Here is a 24,915-nt window from a genome sequence, read left to right as displayed (position 1 = left end):
GTACTGAATTCAACCTCAAATTATTTGAGGTTTAATCTTTTTAAATGATTATTTAGGGGAAACTAGTAATGAAGACTCAAGTCCCTCAGAGTTGAATCACCACAAAAATATGAAGGCACTTAGATCACAATGGGACAGATCCTCAAGAGAACCAGTAATCTTCATGTTACTCTTACAAATAATAAGTGTTTTAGATGTTTCTTTTCCTTAGAAAGTGTTCCTTGGAGCTCCAGTAAATGCCCATGCTAGACTGGGAAAAGTGCATTTTCCATTCCTAGGTGTTTTATTCCTCCTGTGTTTTAAAGCCCCAGTGAAAATGTTAATTACCTCACCATAACTGTTTCACAGATCATAATTCATGTAATTTCAAAAATGCTCAACAAGAAGACAAAATAAAGTCAAAAATGGCAGTATTTCTCCTCTTAACTTCCTAAAAGCAGTCCACAAAACTCAGCCATAATTTGAAACAGTTTTCAATGCTTAAACCTTCAAGATATCTGTAAAAAAGTGTCCTGGATACTCAGAGCTGTGCTAGTTTTTATACCTAAAGGTAGGACATCTTTGCTGAATCACCTGTACTGGTTTTCCTGCCTAAAACTGCCCGAAATGCTTGATCCTCTTTTCCTGCTGAGTCCAGGGTGATAGGTCTGCTCAATCCCTCACGGCCTTCCTCATCTGGTGGTGGTGACAATGCCTCTTCCCCCATTCCTGGGCATCACTCCCAGCATTGGGCTGTTCAATGAACAGCAGCAATCCTCTTCTCATTTTAGAGGAAAAGAGTGATATGACCTTCTCAGATCAGGATGGGGCTTCAGTGGGACAGCCTGTCCAGCTAATGCAAGAGGGTATATATGTCAAATGCAAAGCCTCAGTGTATGTGCTGTCAAGATAATCCTGACACGGCTTCTAGTCTCTAACACCTTTGCTGTCTTGAATTATAGAATTTGAATACACTGTATGCAGCTTCTGAGGTGCAACTGATTTTAATACAAATTTACCCAACATTTTGTGTTAGAACTAGTGTTGGTGATCCCTACATAAGCACTTCTATTCTAGTTCTATAACGTAAGGAAATTTCCTCCATTGTTTTAGTTGCCACATTTCAACTGAGCTAAAGAACAGGATTAAATGAAAGATGTTTCACTCACTGGAAATTATTGGTAGAAATCTAACTGGTTTCGGTATTACAATAAAAGAAGACTACTTGGTAAAAGTTATTGTATACTTCATAGAATCATAAATCATAGAATCATAGAATCGATTGGGTTGGAAAAGACCTCCGAGATCGTCGAGTCCAACCCTTGGTCCAAATCCAGTCCATTTACTAGATCATGGCACTCAGTGCCACGTCCAATCTGCGTTTAAAAATCTCCAGGGATGGTGAATCTACCACCTCTCTGGGCAGCCCATTCCAGTGCCTGATTACTCTCTCTGTAAAGAATTTTCTCCTGATATCCAACTTAAATTTCCCCTGGCGGAGCTTAAGCCCGTGCCCCCTTGTCCTATTGCTGAGTGCCTGAGAGAAGAGACCAACCCCCACCTGGCTAGAACTTCCCTTCAGGTAGTTATAGACGGTGATGAGGTCACCTCTGAGCCTCCTCTTCTCCAGGCTAAACAACCCCAGCTCCCTCAGCCTCTCCCCATAGGACTTATGCTCCAGTCCCTTCACCAGCCTTGTTGCTCTTCTCTGGACCTGCTCCAGCACCTCAATATCCTTTCTGAACTGAGGGGCCCAGAACTGAACACAATACTCAAGGTGTGGCCTCACCAACGCAGAGTACAGGGGAAGGATCACTTCCCTGCTCCTGCTGGCCACGCTATTTTTGATACAGGACAAGATCCCATTGGCCTTCTTGGCCACCTGGGCACACTGTTGGCTCATGTTGAGCTTCCTGTCAATTAGTACCCCCAGGTCCCTTTCTGCCTGGCTGCTCTCCAGCCACTCTGTCCCCAGCCTGTAGCGCTGCATGGGGTTGTTGTGGCCAAAGTGCAGGACCCGGCACTTGGCTTTATTAAAACTTCATCCCATTGGAATCAGCCCATCTCTCAAGTCTATCCAGATCCCTCTGCAGAGCCCTCCTGCCTTCCAGCAGGTCGACACTCCCTCCCAATTTGGTGTCATCAGCAAATTTGCTGATGATGGACTCAATCCCCTCATCTAAATCATCAATAAAGATGTTAAACAGGACTGGGCCCAACACAGACCCCTGGGGAACACCACTGGTGACCGACCGCCAGCTGGATGCAGCTCCATTCACCAGCACTCTCTGGGCCCGACCCTCCAGCCAGCTCCTAATCCAGGAGAGGATACACTTGTCCGAGCCATGGGCTGCCAGCTTTTCCAGGAGTATATTATGGGAGACAGTGTCAAAGGCCTTGCTGAAGTCCAGATAGACCACATCCACAGCCTTCCCCTCAATGACCAGGTGGGTCACCTGATCGTAAAAAGAGATCAGGTTGGTCAGACAGGACCTGCCCCTCCTAAACCCGTGCTGGCTGGGTCTAATCCCTTGTCCATCCTGTAGGTGCTGTGTGATTACACTTAGGATGATCTGCTCCATAACCTTGCCAGGCACTGAGGTCAGGCTGACAGGCCTGTAGTTGCCAGGGTCCTGCTTGCAGCCTTTTTTGTGGATTGGGGTGACATTCGCCAACCTCCAATCATTTGGGACCTTCCCAGAGAGCCAGGACTGTTGGAAGATGATGGAGAGCGGTTTGGCAAGCTCTTCTGCCAGCTCCCTCATCACCCTGGGATGGATCCCGTCTGGTCCCATAGACTTGTTAGGATGCAGCTGGCTCAGTAAGTTGCTAACTACATCCTCCTGGAATACAGGAGGGCTTTGTTGTAGTGGGTTGACCCTAGCCAGATACCAGGTACCCACTAAAGCCACTCTCTCACTCTCCCTCTGCAACTGGACAGAGGAGAGAGAAAAAAACCAGCTAAGAATTCATGAGTAGAGATAAGAGCTGGGAGAGGTCAGTGACTGACTACCTTCACAGGCAAAACAAGACTCAAAGTGGGGATAGTACTTATATTAATTACTAACAGGATAAGAGCCAAAGAGTGAGAAATAAAACAGTCTTAAAAACACCTTCCTCCCACCCTTCCTTCCTTCCATGTTCTCCCTCCTCCCACTCGGTGGTGCAGGGGGATGGGGAATGGGGGTTATGGTCAGTTGTTGTTTCTGCCACTGCTCAGAGAGAGGAGTCCTTCCCCTGCTCCCGTGGGGTCCCTCTCACAGGAGATAGTCCTTGATGGACCTCTCCAACATGAGTTCATCCCTCTAGCAGCAGCTCTTCCCAAACTGCTGTCCCATGGGTCACTCCTCCATGGGGTGCAGTCCTTCACAAATGAGCTGTACTGATGTGGTTCCGCCACAGGGGCCACAAGTCCTACCCGGGAAAATCCTGCTCTAGCGTGGGCTTCCCTCTCCACAGGCCACAGGTCTCCGGCAGAACCCTGCTCCATCCTGGGCCTCCCACGGGGTCACAGCCTCCTTCATGCATCCACCTGCTCCAGCATGGGCTCCTCCGTGGGCTGCAGGTGGGTCTCTGAACCCCGATGGTCCTCCATGGGCTGCAGGGGCACAGTTGCTCCACCATGGTATTCACCACGGGCCACAGGGGCCACAGCTCCAGCGCCTGTAGCACTCTCACTACATTTGTGGAGAGGAAGGTTGTGTTCGGGCATCCACACCACAAAAGCTCTCTACATCTGGAATCTGGCTGCAATCCTGTGGTAGTCTCAGATGAAAATCAAATGACAGAAGAGCATCAGAGACCTCATCAATCTTTTATCTACCACAGGTAATCATGTTTGGGCTGTGAAGAGCACATGTGAGTATGGAAGGGCCAGAGCATTGCTGACAGACCCTGTGTGCACTGCACATGGTCTGTCAATGAGCTTAGGGCCTCTGTTCCCTGGGCTGTCACTGCAGGGCCTTTCACAAACACTAAATTCACATAAAAGTTCTGTAAAGTTTTATTAGGGAAAAAACACTCTTTAAACAGTTGGCTCAGTTCTCTGCTGAAGGGAACCTTTCTCCCTGAACAGTCAAAAGTGGTCAGGCCGAGACAAAAGTACATTGGGAAAGCTTAGCAGAAACTGGCACCAAGTTAAATAGTAATTTCCACATGCCAAGTGTCACTAGCTCCTTGCTTTGATTATAAATCAGGTGTGCTCATGTGTTTTTAAGACTGAAAACAATGGTCACTGAGTTATGCCTGAATTCATGCTTCACTCTCACACAGTCCAAACTATGCCAAGACATTATATAGCACCATATAATAAGTGAAACTGCTCTCAAGAGCTTATCAAATTAAACTAAACAATTTTACATTGCTCCAAATGCTCTCAGCATGGTTTTCTTTTTCTTTTTTCCCAGAAAACTAACATGAGATTTTAACTATTATAGCCGAAGACAAAATGAAAAAGCCAGCACTTTTTTATTTTCTGCATTTCTATTACCACACCACAGGTAATGCAGCAGTAAAATGACATTAAAAAAAAAAAATACAAAGATGAATAAGTGATTTTGGAACCTCAGCCCATTGGGCTTTTATGGCTAGTTAGTTTCACATATATTCAGTGTTTAAAAATATATTAAGGCAAATAGATAGATAGATAGATAGATAGATAGATAGATAGATAGATAGATAGATAGATAGATAGATTAAGGTTACTGAACAGCCCAATAATCTAATTCTAACCTATTTATACCAAAAATCCTATGTGTCCTGGACAAAGTGTACCAAAATAAAGTGAATTGCCCGTGTAACCTTTGACAAATCAAAATAAAGCACTTTCATGCACTTTCACACACTATCTTTAAACAGTTGCCTCCATGAATTAGAATTCAAGAGGAGTATGCAGGTATCTTGATACCACTTTAGGCACCCAAATCAAAAATTCAGATCCTCAAAACTTCCTCAAGTTTCCATAAGAGAAATCTCCTAGGAGACCAAGTTTTTGCATAGAGTGAGCAGAAGTGCTTGAGTCCTGAAAGCACTCAGCAATTTGATGTCTATCTCACATCTAAACTCACCGATATTCCCAGACAATGTTTTCTAATACCTGTCCCATTTTCAAGAGCTGACATGTCAGATGTACCCCAAGGATGTCTAACCTCAGACAAATCACAGCCAGGAGGAAAAGCCAGCCATTCCCTCATTCCAATCCTTCTCATCCTAGTCAATAGTAGTAGTAGTAGTAGTAGCAGTAGTAGTAGTAGTAGTAGTAGTAGTAGTAGTAGTAGTAGTAGTAGTAGTAGTTTCAGAAGTGTTCCTTGGGATGCAGGATCAAATCTCCTTTAAACTTCTGTTTTCCGTGTGAACATCTTAACCGTCAAGCTGCATCAAACTGCCCTGTTCTGTAGAAGCTCATCAGAGATACATTTCACCCTTCACATACAATTATGGATTTACAGGGTTATAGAGACTCATATGCCTTCTCTCCAAGGTGACTTTGGAGAGATGACAGAGAGGCGATTTAGTAACTGGCAAGGCATGATACTCATCTGACAGTATGAGATATGTAGTCATGTTCCTAATGTTCCTAGTTATTTCTTCCCGTGGGTAATTAGATAGCTCTCTACCATACTCCCTACCTTTTTCATCCACTTAAAGAATGTGGGATTGTAGATGTGTATTCACTGTGTGGCAAGACACCTGGACATTGTATTCTGCCTTGCAAATCCTCCTTTCTCAACCTAAGCTCAACTGTTTAAGGAGTTAACACTCTAGTTTTTGAGCCATTTATTCAATTTTCAGTTAATCTGGTTTATCACTTTCAATAAACAGAACTCACATGTCCATATATCTTTAGAAACTGGGGCCTCAGATGATTTTGAAGCTGTGGATTAGGGTCCTAAATTATTAAGAAACCTTAGGAAGTTTTATCAAATAAGACTTTCCTCAATATTTGCAAGACTAAAAGAGTTAGAGATTACAACTCCTAGTCCTCATTAAATTATTGTAAGATCTCACTCTTGTCTCTACAACAAAACTGTAAAGTAGATTATGTAATATAAGAACAAACTATAATTGGATGAAGTGAGACTAAAAAAATTGCAGGTTTATATTCCCCCTAATATTAATTCTCTGCCAAAGCACTTCATTAAATCTCAGTTACAGGTCAGAGTTCCACCATGAAATGCTAGGATATGTTAAATAATTATGTACTAAGCGTGGGTTTATATTGCCTCACTTTGCTTTGTGAGAAAGGTAAATGTGATTTTGTGAGGAAAAATTCCATATCCACCAGACATTTATAGATCAGGTGAACGAAATCAATTTGGTTGCAGGATCCCCTGGTGTTCTTCCTCCATAAAGTATTTTCTCAGGTTACCTATGAAATCAGTGAAGCAATGGTACAGCTAAAAAAACATGCAGCTAAAAAAATTGAAATGAAGGGAAACATATATCTTGTTTCTTTGTAGATGAAAAAACATTTGGTAATTCTTTTGTGGTTTTGGTAGCTTGACTGGGAAAAAAAGTCAGCTGAGCAGTGTAAGATAATAAGGAAGCAGGGAATATCTGGGTTTGTAAGGGCAGATATGATGCTTGATTCTTCCCTAATTCATGGGAAGAGTTAGTGCTGAGGAAGAGCAATAGTCTCCTTCAGTTTGTACATCTAAGATATTGAGCCTGGATCTGTGCTTTTGACAGAGCAAAGGATCTCGGATCAGTGGCATTTTTGGTTTCCACTCTGGCCGGTTTGAGTTGGCTTTGTGCTCCTCCTTCCCTTGGTAAGACAGAGCATGTTCTTCCACAGCAACTAGAGCAAGAACTGATTATTTTTTTTAAGTGAGAGGGCTGGGGGGTTGGATTTTGTTGGTTTTTTTTCAATAAACAGTTTAAAAGTTCAAACAACTCTGTCATCTAGAATTTATAAAAATATTTTGTCTGATTGAACTTATTAAAATAAAATTGTTGCATTATTTAGAGACGCTTTTATTCAGCTTTTCTGCAATTGAACACTCAGACTGGATAATTGGCTACCTCATACATGCATAGTTGTAAATGAAGCTTAAAATGTTGTCCTTTACAGTAGGCATAATTTGGAGGAAAAAACATCCTAGACATATGTCTACTCCATGATTTATAAGAGTATGTGATACCATCCGCACTTTTCACAGCTAAACCCTTGAAAACTGGGAGATTGACAAAGAGACCCCAACGTGAAGAGCATTCATTAAAAGATGTAAATAGCCAAGATCTGTGCTGTTTTGTTTCAATCTTTTTTATCCTGTTGAAAACAGGAAAGCCTCCTGTCATGCAGGCTCAGGGATTTTCAGGGCCCAATAAAGGTTAGTGACATTTTCAATTCATGTTTGTTTTCATTCTTCTAATCATGAACCCTGTGTTAGGCTGAGAAACCAGCTGAGCTTAATCCATAACCTTTTACAAGCGAAACATTAGCTCACAGCATGTTCTGTTGTCTTTTTAAAGCAATACAAAAGCAAAGGTAAGAAAAAAAACAAAACGAGTCACAACATACATGATAAAACAGCAGCAGCCAAATGTGAAGGTTCCTTGGAAGCGGTTACAGTTGTTGACAATAGCATATCTTTAGGTCATTAAATCATGGTCAGATGTCATACCTGCTGGTTTTTTTTTTTTCACAAGAGTATTCAGGACAGAAGGCTAGAGGCAAAAATATAGGAAAGATTATCTAGCATTTTATCCTACATTTTGACAAATATTCTGACACATTCCCATACCATCATTTTTGATTAGTATCGACTATGGAGAAAACATCTGACTAGTTTCTCCTCTTTCCTTCTACAGATCAACTAGTCCCACTGGTTTGACTTGTAAGCTGAATCAGTTAAGTAGAAAATGCTTTAGGTTTTTATGGCAGTACAGTGCAACAGGCTGAATGTTATACAAGGGCAGACTACTGGCCACATATGGCAACCTTCCTGCCCCACTGAGCATGGGGAAGGACACATACTGAGCAAACCTGGAGGGAAGAACAGGTCTGACTACAAAGCACACAGTCAAGGATGGATAATTATTTCTCCAGCCTGTAAAAACCATTATGGAGAGAACCTGACCTCCCATCTCTCTGTTGGATAACAAATACAATCACGCGTGTAATAAGAAGGTTCTCAAGTTACAAACTTTTATTAACCAGAACAAGAAACCCTGCTAATTCGTAGAGAAAAATAAAGAAACAGCAGTCAGAAGCTATCTGAAAACAGAACAGTAAGACATAAATAAAAGGGTCCCTGATTAAAAAATAACCTAAAGATGGAAAGGGAGCCCTCAAAAAAGGCAACTATTGATTTGAATTAGTGTATGTGCCACAGATGGATCCTGTGAAAAAGAAACCTAAACACTGGCTTTGTGAAGTATTGCTGACATATCTGAGATTATAAAGATAGGTAAAAGAAGTGGAGAAGAAAGCAGTGGTTCAGCATACAGTGAAACTAAAGAAACTGTCAGATTCTTGTGTCATAGACGATTGCTCTTTTGACTGAGTTAACATTAACATACAGCATGAGCTTACTTGACATTAGAGAAGGCATATGTATAAGCCCTTACCCATGACCCAGTTATGGGAAATGCTTCAACCAGAATTTTTCCTTCATTATATACCAGAGAACCCATATGGGAGGGAAAACTTCATGAAGCAGTGGATTTTTTCATGCCTGATGGAGGCTGAGCACAGGCTGCAGCATTTTCCTCAAGGTGGCGTTCGCAGGATTTCTTTCTTTTCCTTACCTGACCACCTACGTTCCAAACATCTTTGAATTCTGTAGTCCTCTGTGTGGATTTGGAAAATAGGCTGAAAAATTATAAAGGAGGGGGAAGAAGAGAAAGGGAGAAAGGAAATAACTAAAATGTAGCAGGGAGACGTATACACACATATATAATAAAATCCTAGAAGGGCTATTTCCTTAGCAAGCAAGTCTAAAACATTCAGACTCGATTAGAGAAAGCTGACATGGGGAGACAAAAACTAGAAGTATGGACTATCCTAGACATTACTCCACTGATGATGCACCAAGATGTGATGCTGTTTCCCTGCCTAGGCTGCCTGACCATGACACTTTGACAGTACCTATGTGCCTGCTGGCCACCACAGCATTGAGAACTTCTTGTCTAGCTCAAGGCTAAGAAAATTACAAGCGTTGAAGCTGAGGCTCACAAAGGCAGTGAAGTATTACTTTACCTGCTGCATGTTGCTCTCTTGACTAGCAAGAAGTTTGACATGGAGAGCAGGACCCATTGCCTGCATGTAGATCAGCAGGGAAATCAGTCACTGTATCTACAAAATGGTTTTCCCTCTGATTTGTCAGGAAAAGTTACTGGTTAGAGTGCACACACACAGCCACAATCCAACTCTGCCTTCAGGAGCAAAGCACAAGGCGAGACCAGAGCTCCAAGTTCTACTTAATTATCTGGCCTGCTCCTAGGGCAATATAACTACTTATCCAGGGCACAGTGTTGCATTACAGTCAAGTCCAGAATAAATAAAAAGGGGCTTGGGAGAATTAAAAAGGCTTTTATGGATAGGGAAGTAAACACGGAAGAGAAAGAAAGTCTACTGACAGATGAGGGGGGTGAATTTAATGGCAACTCAAAAATGGGTGAGATAATAGTCTTGCTAAATGAAAAATAAAAGGAAAAAAAGGAACTGGAAGGTCCACTAAAAGATCATCAAATCCAACTCTTAAGTGAAGGGATCACTGTAGTACAGTCATCATCAGTGATCAGTTAAGACAGCCATACCAGTGGAAACTTCTGTTCCTTCCATCTTTCAAAATCTTTTCCCAGCAGTTTCAAAATAAATTCAATATTTCTGTTGAAATGGCATTTTTTCATGCCCAGTCTAATGGAAGTCAGCCCTAACACTTGTTCTTCACACTGTGGTTTGATTCTGATGATAGAGGTCTGTGGTGAGTACAGTGACATGCTGTTGAACCTGTCACCGTTCTCCCAAACCTTTGAGATAGAGAGGTGTCAAATGCTTTCTAAATAATAAATAAAATACACCGTTAGTGGATGATAAAGTTTTTTCAGTGATGTGGTTTCAGCACTGTGTATGGTTTAGGTGCTGTACTCTCCTCTGACACAAGCTTTCTGTAGCATGGCGGTATTTCCAGCGTTTGCTTCCTGTGACTGTGTACTACAAGGAAATTACTGTTTCTTGAAAGAGATATCAGTGAGATGGTTCAACTGTAACACTCTTATGTCTGCTTTCTTTGTCATGGAGAAAAAAATTCCCTCCATCCAGTCAAAAATGGACAATTTTTAAACATTCATACACAGTTGCAGATTTTCACAAGATCAGCCTGAAAGTCATCAGCCAAATTTTGCAATTTTGCTGGGGCATTCTCTTTCTGTAGTGCTTTCCCAAGCTGCACTTTCAGATAAGTATGCGTTGCAATCCTGGTAGTACCTATAGTCTGTGTGGCCCTGACTTTTTTCTGTCTTTCTGTTATTCTGAACTGTGAGTAGCTCTAGGGAGGAATGAATGTTGGCAAAGCAAACACTGCATAAGTGCAAACTATTACCTTTTACTATATTCAGCAAAAAAAAAAAAAAAAGGCTGTGGTAAGTAGGACCACACAAACCTTTTATCATTACTTCTCCTCTCTTTACTTCAGAAGTTGCATGCATTTGCTCTCTCTTGTTTTGCCCATTTGATTCTATGGTCTCTCTCCTGTATCTTCTCTGTGTTTCTTTTTACTGTATCTCACCAGCTCAAATACTTTCATGATAGCATGGTCCAGAGCCTTGCAGCAGAAAGTGGGCTTTATAGATAATATTTCACTGCATCACAAAGTAAATTTGTTTTTTTCACCTTTGAATCCTTCACAGTGTTCAGACTTGGTCTGGATATCAAGTTGTTTCACTTTCTAAATTTAAAAAAGTCACTGTCCATTGAACATTCAATTTCTGGCTTGGTTTTTTTATTTTATCAGATTATGTTTCTAAGATGTTAACTGAGGAGGGATTTGCAGTGATCAGGTTATCAGGACTGCTTTAATCAATTAAATGCATTTCTGCCTCATTGCATAAACTCAGATCAATGTTCCCTATTCATTTTGAGAATTCATATTGTTAATAATCCCAAGTCCTGTTACAGGAGTGACTGATAGATTTACTTGGCCCTTTAATGGGCATCTCTTGGTCACAAGAATTAAATCACAGAATTAGAAAGAGTGACACTGAGGAGGTGAAACAGCAATACAGAGTGAAGCAGAAATTTCAGAAGCTGGATCATTAGAAGTGGGTGATGTTAGGCTTTTAGGTCCATTTGAATTCCTAAATACCAGGACTGAAAGACTGATGATCCCAATGCTTCCCTCAGCCTCCGTGGGAGCTGCTGTGTTCTCAGTATCTCTGAAAACCTAGTCCTCACCAATCAGTCCCCATGTGGATTTAGTTGTTTGTGAACAACTTTGGAACAGCTTTGGGAGCCTTGCCTAACAGCATCTGGAAATAATGGGACAAAGCAAGGAGGGAAAAACAGTGTTGAGTATCATGAGATCATTACCGATCATACAATACAGATGTTCATTTTAAGTAGTTTCCAAAGGAAAAAACAAAAGCCTCAACATCTTGCATGCTCAAGCCAGCACTTCTCACTTATCACATCTCCTGCTTTCACCAACAGCTATGCTGAAGCTAGCAATAGTCTTTAATGGCATATCTTTACTATTTGTTCACTGTCTCAACCTCCCAGAGGGCTTCCCCCATTTGCCAGATGCAAAATACGATAATCAAAACAAAGCCCGCATTACCTATGCCCTGAGTACAGAACTGCATGTTTCAGGCTGTGCATTAGGCAGAACTTGAAGCAAACTGAGCCCAAAGTCATGAGGATCTCTCACCAGTTAGCAGGAGGCAGGAATCGAAGCCGGTGGGTATCCTTGATCTTTAGCATACCATTTATTTCATTACATCTAATTTGGTTGATATTATCAACATTATTACACTGATAGTTGTTTCAACTCAGACTAATTTAATTGATAGAATTCTGTGTCCTTGCTATTATATGAGACAATTAGCTCTCATTAGTTCACATTTCACTCATTTTCCACTGACTGATTGCACTACGTACTGATACTTGCTAATATCAATATGTAATGCAATCAGTCAGAGGAAATGTTGGTATAGTATCTCTAAAAACTATCACACTTATCATTCTGATTGTCTTCAAAGTACCAATATTTTCCTATAACTTAATAGTTTCATAATGCAATGTTTTGTATTAATAACAATCTTTTAAGGTCACACAGTTAATCACATACGGATTAAACAGTAGTTAACTAATAAGGATGCACCTTATTAATAATTGCAGATGATACATTTCCGTTATTCAGTATAACCTTTAAAGACCAGAGCTAAGACTGAGGATTGACTTAAAGACTTTTTGCCTCCTTTTTCCTATATCTTCCTGTGGTTTATTTTCCTGAATTCTAAGCATTTTTTGTATGCTTTTGTCACAGGTCTGCTGTAACCATATGGACAGCTTTAGCAAAGCAAGAACATGCAGCTGATGCTTTGATACAAAGGTGAAGAGGTTACTTGAATTGTACTACTGTTAATTTGCCCCTTAAGCACCTACAGCAGGGAGTCTATAATGGTAAGGACTGAAGAACAGAGATTTGTCTATCAGATTATTAAGTCAGAAATGTTAAAGATTCAAAGGAAAGAAAAGGGTAAAAGGCTTTTTGTAACCAACTTAATATAATCTACTGAGCTTTCACCGAGGTCCATCTGAAAATACACTAGCAGTTTACTCAGAAAATTACATACCTAAATTTCTCTTCTAAAGCATTTGTATATCACGGCTCACTGGTGTGAATTTGTAGCTGTGTTTATAAAAAATAAACTTCCAGTTCTTACATTTGTATGAAGTATGAAATCCCTCAACATGCCATATATTATAGATCATTCTGTGAAAAATAATAGTCCAACACTCTCCGCTATGTCATTCATAAGTCTCATCTATTCAATAGCACACACACTTACATCCACAGTGAATCTGATACAGGCTCATAATCTTTAAAAGGAAACAACTGATGTGGGTAACATGAAAAAGAGTAAAATAAATGGTTTGCAGTTTGTGACTTTAAAAATTCCCTACAAACATATTTTAAAGAGTAAATCCAAATTAGTCCAGCAATGCTAAATTTGATGCTAAATAATGACAGAGGATATTTAAATACCATAGTTACTGTAATAATCCCTGTTTGAATCATGGCTTCCGTGAACTGGGCTATGCCTGTAGACAGAAACTAATTGCTACGAACACTAATTTTCAAGTCCCTTTTGTTTACTATTGCAGGCACCTCTGGATGCAGAAGGTACACAATTAGCAGAATTCATGGTTCTGATTGTGCATTGTGGGGCTACTATAAACACTGATGATTACTATTCCACTGTAATGGTTGATTTTTATTTATTTTTTTCTGATTGCTTAATAAGGCCATCTATTCTACATCAGATACTGGCAAGGCTACTGGTGAAATCAGTCAGGTCGCTTTTTCTGGTCATAGTAGCAGGACAAGCCTTGTGATAGTAACAGATAACTAAAGGCATAATTACAGGCTATTTAACAACATCTGTTTCCCCACTTAACATTGTCTGCTTAAGTTAGTCATAGTTAAATAAATAAAAAGGAAAATAATGGTGAAGACACTAAAAATTACTATTACCTGGGTAAAACTCTAGGGTTTGCCATAATTATAGAAAACATGGTTTACAGTGATTTTTAAAAGGCACTAATTTATATAAGAGAGTTTCTAGACACATACACTCTGGCTCATTGCTGCTGTTTTTTACAGTCTGTGTTATTTAAATACCTATTTGTACAGAAGAATTAGTTGAAATTAGGAAAAAAAATGAAGATGATTATTGAATTTTGCTGTATGTTCTCATCCAGTATAATTAGATGACAAGTCTAGTAACTCTTTTTATGGTTTTGGGGTTAAGAACAAATACCCAGAACACCACCAGCTCCTGTCAATGACAATGGGAAGGGCTGAGAGCTCTGAGTACCTCTGTATGTTTCTCCAGTCATCCAGGCATACTGTTTTCACCCCTTTACTTGTACAGGTAAATCACTTGTCATTTCTTGATATATTGCTGCTTCAGGATCAAATATAACACATAAATAAATATGTACTGTCAAAGCTCATGTTTCACATGGATACATAGCCAAACCATCTAGAGCAGCAACGTAACTGTACATCTAGCTAACATCAGGGCGTGTGTTCTCTAAGTTCCTCACACTCTCTTTTTCTGTGGAGATAAATGACATAATGTAATCAGAATATGCACTATAACACTGTAACATTGACAGAACAAGGGAGATAGCTTTTTTTTGGTGGGTTGGTTGGTTTAAAATTAAGGAAATATCAGAGCAAATATTGAACTTCTTTACATCAGTTGCTACCAACAGGCAGATTTTTGCAGTTACTGCAGTGCAAAACCCGCTGAAAACACTGAAGTTTTGTCTAAATAAGGCAGGTGTCCTTATTTGCTCAAAGGTGAGTCCTAGCACAAGATCATCATATGCTTTAAAATAGGCTTGACTTAAGGCCTCTCTGAAGGCCACAGAACAACTTGACTCTAACTTCTTGTGCTTGTTCAGTCATGTTTTTTAACACAGTTCTTGCAAAAGAATGGATTTATTCTTTGACCATTTCTAGTGAGCTATAACTAAACAGATCTCCATAGCACCTTTTACCCCTAGGTGTCAAGTTCCCAGTGTCATGATGTCCTTTCAGAGCAAAAAAAAAAAAAAAAAGGCAGTAAGAGAAAAATATATGAATATGATACAAATAACTATGTCACATATACTATCAACTGAATTTTCTTAACAACTTTTCAGATAGTCTCAAGTGCCTTGTGTAATCACCCAATGTGCTCAAACCCTGCCCATCATATATCAGTACTACTAGGAGAGGGTCAGTCCATTTGCTCTGGTTCCTGTTTCAGGCAGCTATCATTATCATTTACCCCTGGCCTTTTTTTTTAGCAGATCCTTGCTAACCTTCATCTCATGAGTGAGTTTTGGGAACAGTGCAACTTCTCCATGTGGAGTACAGCAACTCTGCAACATTCTCCTAAGCATAGGCACCGTGGAGACAGGCAGCATTGCACTCACACACAGATGATGGGTCAAGGAGTGAGCATGCATTTACCGTCAGGAGAGACAAAATGGCTACAGCCGTAAAATGGTGTCATACAGTGTGTATATGTTAAAATTTCGTGACAAAATCCCTATAAATTGGTTCTGCAGCTCATGTCCCCCATTACCACCAGGTTCATGATGAATCCTCTGCTGATGTAGTGGTTATGTGCCATTTCATCGGTCACAAACACAGTATGCAATCTGTGTCTGGGCACTGTTGAAAATACAATTTTGTATGCCATTTTCCCCGGTAGCTAGGCTGAGAATGATTCAGAGGCACCATATACCTATTTGAGATTGCACAGCTCTGCCAGCTCCTTGAATTCCTGCCCATAATAGTGTGACTTGCTGGCAGGTAGTAGACCTATAGACGACAGAGAACAATAGATTCAAGATACATAATCACTTCTCTAGCTGCAGTGTTTTCTAATAAATCTATTTCAGGGAAATTTGAGCTAGCACAAATCTTTTTCAAACTTACAGAAACAAATGTATAATCACTTTGGTCCAAACTTGCATTTTCTGTTGCAATTATCAAGAATTTTTCTGTGAGTTGACCTGTGTTTTTAGCAGATACAAGAGCTCAACAGCTTTGCATATTTTAGTGTTCGTTTGCCCATATAAAATATTCTAAACACATTCTCACAAATTTGCTAATCCTTCACACTTACTTACACAACTTTCCCTTCATTCAAATTATTTTTTTAAATTACTGTTACAAGTTATCATCTAAATGTTTTTCAACAAATACTTGCCTAGTTAGCTAAAATGATAGAGTTCACATGTCTCTAGGATGAGAATCACTTCTGCTGTTATACTCAGTCTTCAAGTTGAAATCTCTGTTCCTCTTCCAGATAGGCTGGTCTCTCTCATAAGCCTTTCCTGAAAGTACAACTCCTATAAATAGAGAATAATACGGTACTTTTACTCAGAGATGCTCACATACCAGGTAACTCGAACTCAACCATAATGTACAAGCACTAAAGATGATTATATAGAATTAACAAAGGTACAGAAATATCTCATGTGGTTCCCACATCGCAAATCCTGATTTTACTACGCATTTTAAGTTTGAATATTCAGAAAAAGTTTAGAAATATAACCAAAAAATATTTTTAAATAGATAAATTATTTGACTTCATCCATTGGCCAAGTAAATTTTAAGAAACATATGTAAAAAGTTATTAAGCAGCAGACAAAGAGTGAATAATACTTTTAAATTAAAGGATAAAGTATTATTAATCAAGATCTCAATTTCAAACTTTATGTTTTTTAGAGAGGAGTTTGGATACAGTTTTTTATTTCCTGTGTAATAAGTTATTTAAATCTATTTAAATCTACTCACTATGCCAAGCAGTGTTACTAAGCAATTAAAATCTGGAAACATACAAGTGTCATTGAGGACAAAACATATAGATCCTGTATTTTGAAAAGTATGTTACCCTTTTGTGTTAAAAATATTATTCAGCAACTTCGTTCCAACTGGATGTCTACCAAAAAAATAAGACAAAATGAAAATCAGTGGAGTTAAACCCCTTGGAGAGATGCAATGCTGTGAGTATAATTGAAACGTTAATAATTATGCTCATGCTGATAATTACCAAGAATAGTTTGGTAAAGTAGTTACAGAGCTCAACTTTCACCTCTGGGTCTTGGATTTGATTTCTACCTGGGACTGTATGAAAAGAGTTCGATTATCTCCATCTCCCTTTTATTGGATAGATTTTATACCCCATTCACACTTCAAAAATAAACAAGAATAAAAATAGAGAGGGACGGAAAGAACATGTTATGTCCCCTAATCGGATAATTAATATGAAGTTGTTGGGGGTTTTTGTTATTAAATTTGAAAGGAAGAATAATACAGTTTAGACTATTTGGGAAAGACACAAAATGACTGAAAAATGCAAAATGAAAACAAAACTCTACTGAAGAGAGAGCTTCACCTACCGTTTCTTTTACTATTTTGAGTATAACATACAAAAATTACTGTGATCTCATAATGTAAAAATAATGCACTCGTTGCTGTGCAACACAGCTCATAGCTATGTTTCCAACCTTATCAACATGGTGCAAACACTTGAGCACAACACTTATTCCATTCAGTCTAACGCATAATGAGAAAAGGAAATAAATTACAGTTTATGCACAGGATTAACAACAGAAGTTCAAACAAATATATTCAACCTACTCAGTGTTTTGATGCTGGGTTTTAATTAGCCCAATTGCACCCATCCACATATAGCAGGAAAAGAGCAATAATGGCTAGACTATGTAGAGATCTAAGCACATAGGTCTCTAACTTAAAGGTTTCGAAGATTTTATAAAGTTCCACTCACTTTGCAGTGCATCTCTTGCATACCATGATAATAAGATCTGAGCAATACCTGAAGCCCTGATGCCAACCTATGAGACAGTACGCCACTAGGAATTTAGGAAACAGTGAAGCTTGCCTTATCATGAAAAGTGAACTCTCAGAGAGTTCTGCAGTGATAGGTAAAGATTAAGAAATAAAAATCAAAATTTAACAACAATCTTTGTTTATGGGGCAGCACAATTAGTCTTCATCAATGACTTACCATTTACTATGGCAAACATTGGTTTAATCTGTGAGTTGTGCAAGTCTGAAAAAAACCCACAAACACCAAACCTCACTATGTTTCCATCATAGACACAAGCTCCATTCCTTAATTGCAATAAGAAGATAATCCAAAGGGGATTTTATTCCATTCCTAAGTGAAAGCAATATCACCATTATCTGTACTCTTCTTTCTTAATTGTTCTAGATACCTAGATAAAATAGGAAATTAAATAAGATCTAGGCATCATGAAGAAGGTATTTCAGAAAATTTAGATTCTAGTACCCTAAGATGAGTAAAAGACAGGAAAATAAATGTAGTTAAAGCCTGGAAATTAACAGGAATTTTCCTATGGATTTCAGCAGCATTCAAGAGGAATTTGAAATAAATAGAGCTAGTAGCAAGAACGTGACAGTATTCAGCCTAGCTTGGAATTGAAATATGCAGAAAGTGCTCCAGCTACCAATAGTAAGATCACCTGTTTCTCCATTCCTCTCACCTTTTCCCTGGTCTTTAGTTACAAGTGCTTTCATTTTAAGTCAAAAGGTAAATACTGTGTTTATGTATGCTTTGTCCCTTTTCTTTCAACAGTGTAGGGAGATAGAAGTGGAATAGGAAGGACTTAGGGTATCACAGTCAAGCATAAGGCCAAAATTTTTTGAAATCAAGATTCACTAGCTCTGTAATTTATGTAGAAAGGGAGGCAGATGGATGGGGACAAACCCCTTGCCTTCTGAAGAACATGTCCATGCAGTTTCCTGTGGTTTTTTTTAATTTTTGCCTAGGTTATTCATACCTTTAGTTTTCTTGGAACTCCTTTGGTAAAAATCAAATATATATCTTACAATTACAATAACATTTGCTTAATTTCTTCCAAGCACCTTACATGCTTGATACCTCATACATGGTAGAGCCAATTTAAATTTACTTACTTTAATAAAGTGCTTTATGATTCTTTATTTCTCTCTATGCTGAAACAATATAAACCTAAATTGACAAATTAGCTACAAGAGGATATTTAGAATCATTTAGGTTGGGAAAAAAACCTCTAAGATCATTGAGTTCAACTGTTTACCAAGTCTACCACTAAACCATGTCTCTAAGCACCACATCTACATGTCTTTTAAATACCTTCGGGAGTGGTAGCTCAAACACTTCTCTGGGCAGCTTGTTCGTATGTTTGACCAGCACTTCAGTGAAAAAAAATTTCTAATATCCAATCTAAACCTCCCATGGTGCAATTAGAGGCCATTTCCTGTTGTTCTGTTGCTGAGAGATTGATCTCCACCATGCTACAACTTCCTTTCATGTAGTTATAGAAAGCAATAATGCCCCCCCGAACCTCCCACCTCTCTCAGCCACTCCCCACAATACTTGTACTCTTGACCCTTCCTTCCCCAGCTCCATTGCCCTTCTCTGGACAAGCTCCAGCACCCCAATGTCTTCCTTGTAGTGAGGGGCCCACAACTGGACACAGTATTCCAGGTGTGGCCTCACCAGTGCTGAGGACAGGGGGACTCACTTCCCTAGCCCTGCTGGCCACACTATTTCTGCTACAAGTCAGGATGTCATTGGCCTTTTTGGCTGCCTGGGCACACTGTGGCTCATGCTCAGCCTCTGACAACGAACATCACCAGACCCTTTTCTGCCAGGCAGCTTTCCAGTCCCTCTTCCCCAAGACTGTAGTGCTGCATGGGGTTGTTGTGACCCAAGTGCAGGACTCGACACTTTGCCTTTTTGAACTTCACAAAATTGGCCTCGGCCCATGGATCCAGCCTGTCCAGATCCCTCTATGAAGCCTTCCTGCCCTCCAGCAGATCTACACTCTCATCCAGCTTGGTGTTGTCTGCAAACTGAGTGAGGGTGCACTTAATCTGCTTGTCCACATCATCGATAAAGATACTAAAGAGGATTGAACCCATAATGAGCCCTGGGGAACACCACTAGTGATTGTGTGCCAATTGGATGTAACTCCATTTAACACCACTCTTTGGCACTGCCCATTCAGACAGTTCTATACTCAGCAAATGGTGCACCTGTCCAAACGATGAACAGCCAGTTTCTCCTGGAGAATGATGTGGGAGACAGTATCAAAAGCTTTATTGAAGTCCAGGTAGAATACATCCACAGTCTTTCCCTCATCTACTACACTAGTCACTTTGGCATAGAACATTAATTTATTAATAGAACAGTCATTTATTTGGCACCACTAAAGTTGATTTTACAGTGCTAGCAGGATACTTTGTGGATGAATTGCTCACCATTTGCCACATCTACATCTATGATTACAACACGTGAGAATACTGAGTGCTTTACTGACAATGGAGAATTGTGAATTATCCTACCTTTTCTTTGTAAAGGATCAAGATTGTTCATTTATCCAGTGGCACATGAAGGCCTTCCTGAGAAGAAAGCTATCAAAAGAGTCTTGCATTTACTGCTGTGAAACAAACACAGTAGCCTCTACATAAAAATGCAGTAGTATTGGCAGTAAAATTGCTGATTACATGGACATAATAATCTGTCTGGTAGTAAAAGTACCTAATAAAAAGGAGAAGAAGGACAAGATAATACTGTGGCCATGGAGTGCATGAGATGGAATGAATGAAGAAATATGGGAAGAATCCTGCTCCAAGTCTCACCACAAAAGGACCAGAGTCAGAGGAGAGGAATTGAAAGGCCTTGCTATACATATACCACTTATCTGTGAGAGGTGTTATACCCACAAGCACAGCACTGTGGGATCATGCATTGTGTGACAATTTTCTTGTTCCTTGGTTAATTCTCTGGCTGTGTTTCACCTGTGGCATTTCCAGTCACATTTAAAAAAACCAACAAACCTGCATCAGTCAGAGTCCTACAGACAAAGTTACCTAGCAATTAAAATGTATTTTGAAATTCTTTAAGTGGTAAAATGCATAAATCTGCAGGAAATATGTGAGACACTGGAAGGAATAGGGTAGGGAAGAAGAACCCCTCAGTTAAACATAATCAAAGGCTTTGATATTAAATGTACAGCTGCTGTATTGCACCCACAGAGTTTCAAAACACTTAGTACAAGATTTTCCCTCCCTGGGCTTTAAAACAGGAAAAATACTAAACCCCAAGTGAAACTACAAAAACAGAGAATTCATTAAAGATATTCACACAGTAGGGCACAACAGACCTTCTATTTAGTGGCTCACAGATAATGGGTTTGCAAACCGCATAGTTATCAAGTAAATGACAGATGAAGGAACTTAAAATAGTGATTTCAAATCTGTATTTCTTTGGCCTTGCTCTATTTTATTTCACAAGTGAAGTTTATCTACAAAATGCTTAGATACCAAAGGATTCCGGCCTTGAAAATCCTCTCACACCTGCTTTACACTGGTATCTCATACATTCATGATCTCTTTCAAAAATATAAATATTCTTCAGGCATAGCTTATTTGTGTATCTGAATCCTCCTATTTCTAAAGAAGAGAGATATGGTGCTAATCATCATTACACATGTACTTTGTATTATGTTTTTCTCCCCTATTAAATGTCCTTCTTGTTGACTTCATAAGCATTTTAGTACATGTGAGGATATAAGCAAACAGAGCATTTCAATTGCAGATGCATTAACGCCATGTGTCTTGCAAACACTGTTGCTTTTCATTCATGCACTGCCTCACAATATGTTTCACCAACACCATTCACTGTGCTTCCATTTGCAACTTCACATTTATTTTTCTTATCTTTAAAACTCCACCCATTCCTAAATTTACTGACTTCTAGAGAGCTAATCCCCACTTTGTACCCATCGTATTGATTTGTTTTTCTGTGCCATATATATGACCTTACACTTGCTGGTATTTAATCTTATGTCAGACGCAATTTTTCAGTCATATACCTCCTAAACCTTTTTTTTTTCTGGTTTTATGTAGTGAATGTGTTAATCTTGTGCTCATACTTTTATTTTCCTTGCAGTTAGTTCACCATTCTAGACCAGCATATGTTCTCACGTGTACAGCCAACTCAACTGCGAAAATTGTTGCCTGTTTAGTACCTACACAGGGCTGTCAAAGGTCCCAGAATGGTCACTTGCTCTGAGACCTGGCATTACAAGACACAGTGGTCTGGGTCATCATTATTCTCAACTCCTTTCCTCCTACTTTGCCCAGCTTATTTTGGCTATTTATAGGCTCTAAAAGCTGCTTTTCCTATTGGAAAATGTAAAACATTTTGAAGAGGCAGTGGGTGGGCAAATACTTCAATGGAAGGAAAACAACTCTATAGTCCTTCATATGTTGCTATCCTCTGAGGATATCACAGATCTAAAGGAGCACTTGCACACATGCATACCTGCTGTCTGTAGGATTTCTGGGAGTTACTGCTTTGTCTTCTTTCTCCTTTCTCCTTTAAAGTGCAAATTTTACACTGCATTTCCTATAGGCTTGAGTTGGTAATTAGATACCATACAAGGCGTTGCTTGTCACGCAGCTGCCAGTGCTCCCCTCTGCCAGCATCCTAGCACCACAGCCCAGGCAGCTGCTCAACCAAGACACAGAGCAGACTAGCCAGAGGGTGCTACCTGTGGAATGCAGACCCTGGCCCTGCACAGCTCTCACTTGGATTCGTTTTCTTCAATGCACTGCCCAGCTGCAGCTCCAAACAGGCAGATTCCACTTAGGACTAAACTAACTACATGAGGGACTAGTAATTGGCTGTGACATTCTTACCTGAAGTAGAAATACCCTTCATTTTTATATTAACTTTTCTTTTTCCTTCTTATTACCACTGTTGGGGTTTTGCTGTCTGTGAAACAGCACAAACTTCCCACAAATTCTTTCTTCGAACAAATGCAAATTTCTTCTACCTTGATCAGCATTTTACGTGTGAATAGATTATGGTTCTCACTGAAATTGAATTGAAATACCTTATGCCATTAAAAGTACTGAATGGCAAAAGGAAAAGGAATTTACCTTAATCTATCCTTTATCACTCTTGGTAGACTCTGTTCCAGTTCATCTGACATTTTGGCATCTCTAATTGATTTCTTTTGGAAAATCAGTGCCTGAGATTTTCAGACACTTGGGGGTTTTTCACTGGTTTTTTTTTGTAAATAAGTATGCCTGCTCTGCAGTAGAACACGTTAGCTTGGTTAAAGAGCTTTTTCTCCCTATTTCCACAAATACTGTTCTGTTGCAAATGAAGTCGTAGGGCATTGGTTCTCTGTGTGGCTTTGTAAATTGACTCTGCTTTTTGTTGTTGATGTTGTTGTCTGCCCTCCCTCTTTCCTCTGTCTTCTTCATATTTCTATGGCTAGAAGGAAAAACTGAGCTGGTTATTGAGACAGTATCATTTATTTGTGTTCTTTAAGCAGGCTGCAGCAGAGCCAGAAGATAATGGGTACCTCATTTATTCAGGCTTTGAATGATCATATTTAATTCCCAGTGACAGCTGTCTTCACCATATTAGCATTGCAAATCAGCACTGTTTTGTAATGGCCTTCTATTGAACATGATTCAATTATGTGTGGTCCGTAGCGAGGCAGGATACGGTCTTAGTATCTATAGCAATATTTCTGCAAGCTGCTGCTCTTTACACTGCTCACATTTAAGCTGTCTGTTTACCACAATGCTTTCCTTGAACTACACTGAACTCTCTTCATTTTGCAGCTAAATAAAGAAGAATGAATATAATTTGTAAAAGCAGTTATCTGGTCAGACATATTACATACTCCATCTTCTTTACACACGCCTGGAATCAGGAAACACTTGTTAAAATAATTGTTATTATACTTAAAACATTTATGTTACAAAAGTCATTAAAGTGGATTTAAATTATTATACAGTAGCAGATAGTACTAAGTACTAAAGCTCAATGCTACCTTGAAGAAAAATTGTAATAACATATCAAACAAGTAAATTTTCTTTTAGTGTCATAGATTTCCAGGAAAAGGACAGCAAGGCTTAACATTTATAAAGCAAGCTAAAAATCATAAAATTAAAAAAATACAGTTTCAAAAGGTTTCAGAAGTCCTATTTAATTTACTGTGAAATGGCTAAATTCTGTGCCCCATACTCTCCCTGTATCTTGTGTCATAGGCACATCATAGATGTGCATATGCATGTTTTGTCATATGCATCATAGATGTACATATGACATTTCAGTCTATGCTGTTGAAGACTCGGATTTCAACACCATAGTTTAAAAGGTATGTGTGTTTGTAATAATATAGAAACCATTGTAAATTCTGATTACACTTGCAAGGCAAGTTCTCCTGTTGTGTTAGGCAGCCTCAAAACGAAAAGCTTCCTCTGCACAAATTCAGCAAATGCTTCAATCAGTGCAAGGCAAAGCACAAACCTTACTCTTTTCTTCAGGTTTTCCATTCTTATGATCTCTACAATATTTAGCTCCTGCAGAAATCTCATAATACACAATACAACTGTCACCAGCCTCAGGACTGTCTTAGCATCTTCCGTCTTGATGACACAGTGCACCTCTAGCAGAAATATGTTATTTATTCTGCAAACTCGAGTGCTGGGCCATCATTTTAAAGTGTTTGATTGAACAACAAGAGGGAATTTTTTTTAATCATACACAAATCTTGAATTTTTTAAAGATGCTTTCTAGATAATGGCGACAGAGGAGTTGACATCCCCAGTTTGAGGCTGATCCTGGGCTGATGCCAAAGATGCCCCGGGGGGGGGGGGGGGGGGAAATAGAAGGTCACAGGCACCCATGCTAATCACACCACTCCCTCTGATGATGCTGCATTGGATACCGCTGTGCACTTACCCCTTTTATCCTTTTCTTAAAGGATTAACTTATTGGTTTTTGTTTTTTTTAATTCTTCATTCAAACCTTTCCTTTCCTGTCTTCTCCAAAAGATTCTGTTGTCTCTTTTGCAAAGATTTGGGGCATGTTAATTTCTTGATTGTATTCCTGACTTAATTTATGAGATCTTATTTGATTTTTGAATATTAGGTTTTTTGAGATTTAATTTCTTTTTTGAAAATAAAGAGCTTATGTGCAAATAATGACTGCTTCATCACTCACCTAGGGGATTAATTGCAGTTTTTGAAGTAAGACCCATTTGTTGTTAATTGCTGGGTTTTTTTACACATATCAAATTGTACATTCAACTACCTAGGAAACAAACAGGAGTTTATGAAAGCAGTTTGATTTATTCTTAGCGTGCCTATT

This window comes from Pseudopipra pipra, chromosome 6 (assembly GCF_036250125.1).
Source record: "Pseudopipra pipra isolate bDixPip1 chromosome 6, bDixPip1.hap1, whole genome shotgun sequence".
Classification (NCBI taxonomy): Eukaryota; Metazoa; Chordata; class Aves; order Passeriformes; family Pipridae; genus Pseudopipra; species Pseudopipra pipra.
This window is presented reverse-complemented; position numbering follows the sequence as displayed.